The following is a 1,969-nucleotide window of genomic DNA, read 5'->3' as shown; positions in this document are numbered from 1 at the left end:
TCCCTACACAGTTACAAGATCAAATTTAGTACCTAATTTTCAAATACTTAATAAACACTAGGTTTACTGAAGAGTCATCTCATTATTAGTTCACTTAACTGGGTATTTTGAGGCAATATTTAGTAACCTTTAAGTCCATCTGACAGGTATGCTGTGATTTAAGACTCATTTTACTAGGTTTTTATTTTTTGTTTTATTAAAGGAAACCTTATGAGGAAACTTTCATCAATCAGTTCTCCTCACTGCACTCAGTGTCTGTATAAAGTAGATTAATACAATTATTTCATATCAAGCTTTGTAAAGCGAATTATTGAACCAAAAATTAAATTGTTTAAAATCTACCAAAACTGACATTGATTTATGAGGTGAACACTAGCCTACTGCATCAAGCACAATTCTCAACGAAGAATGCAGAGACATAACAAATAGCTCCACAACATTCATAGTACACAGAACAAAAAGGGAAACATTGAGCAACATTCTCTAATTATGTTAATTTCACAGTTCTTTCTTCTAAAATGTGTGTAGTAAAACTTTATTAATAAACGCAACAAATCATTTATCAAAAATGCCCCAAACTGAAGTTTCTCCTTCAAGTAAATGATAGCAGGTGTAAAGACTGATACGTTCCTTGATAATCACAAATTAACTTGTAAACGTAAGGTGATACATCTTTAATGTGACGTGTAGGAGAGAAAGAGACTTTAAATTCAATGAAACTTAGATTTGGAAAAATTGAGTGCACTTGAGAAAAATAGTTATAAAAGTATATATTTTAAAAAGCTATATGTATTCACGCAGGTATGTGTAGAGATATGGTGCAACCTTTAGAATGACTAGCTCCTCACACAAAATAATAAATAGAAATACCATTTTGCTTAAAATTCAAAGCATTCTTTTTTCCTATAAAAGAACCATTTAATTACATTCCAAGACATGTAAAAAATGTCAGATATTGTTCAATGGAAATGCTATTATATTCTAAAAAGTTTAAACTTCTCTGTGTAAGCAAGATATACAAGTAAACTTGTTATCACAATAAAGAATATATTTCAATATCGCCCTTGTTTCCCATATCATGTATTTATTTTAATACTTACTCTAAAAATAATTTTTATGGACTTCCCTGGTGGCACAGTGGTTAAGAATCTGCCTGCCAATGCAGGGGACACGGGTTCGAGCCCTGGTCTGGGAAGATCCCACATGCCACGGAGCAACTAAGCCCATGTGTCACAACTACTGCGCCTGCACTCTAGAGCCCGCGAGCCACAACTACTGGGCCTGTGAACCACAACTACTGAAGCCCGCGCACCTAGACCTCGGGCTCCGCAACAAGAGAAGCCACCGCAATGAGAAACCAGCGCACCACAACAAAGAGTAGCCCCTGCTTGCTGCAACCAGAGAAAGCCTGCCAGCAGCAATGAAGACCCAACACAACCAAAAAATAAATAATTAATTTAAAAAATAAATACATAAAAATAAAAATAAGTTTTAAAACATAGAAAAATTTAAATTTCTAGCTTAAGCTCATAATCCTAGGGTGAGAGAGTTGTGCCATACTGGTCAATTTTCGTATTTTAACCCCTTTGGTGTAGCCTAACGTTATTATTCCCTAGAAGGGGAGGTTTCTAGTTTTTCTTTTTGTTTTTTAAGAACCATTTAATTGGCCCTCATTATTATGATGATTCCAACAACAATCATGTCTTAACACCCTCTACTCATTCTCACGTTGTACTAAAAATCATTTAAATTTAAAATGTATTCATTGGTCAGAAAACTATTTTCAATCTAAAAATCTGAGTATCAGGAAAGACTGACTCTAAGTTTTTTTAATAGGAGTTAAACTGCAAGGAATTTGCATTTGTGAAGAAATTATGAAAGGATGAGGTGGGGGGTGTCCAGTTCTCTAGCCTCTTCCTCCTGTCCTCCCAAGGAGAGAGAGTCCCACTCCCCTCGGCCCTAGCTGCAT

This window comes from Lipotes vexillifer, unplaced genomic scaffold, assembly GCF_000442215.2.
Source record: "Lipotes vexillifer unplaced genomic scaffold, Lipotes_vexillifer_v1.1 scaffold365, whole genome shotgun sequence".
NCBI lineage: Eukaryota > Metazoa > Chordata > Mammalia > Artiodactyla > Lipotidae > Lipotes > Lipotes vexillifer.
This window is presented reverse-complemented; position numbering follows the sequence as displayed.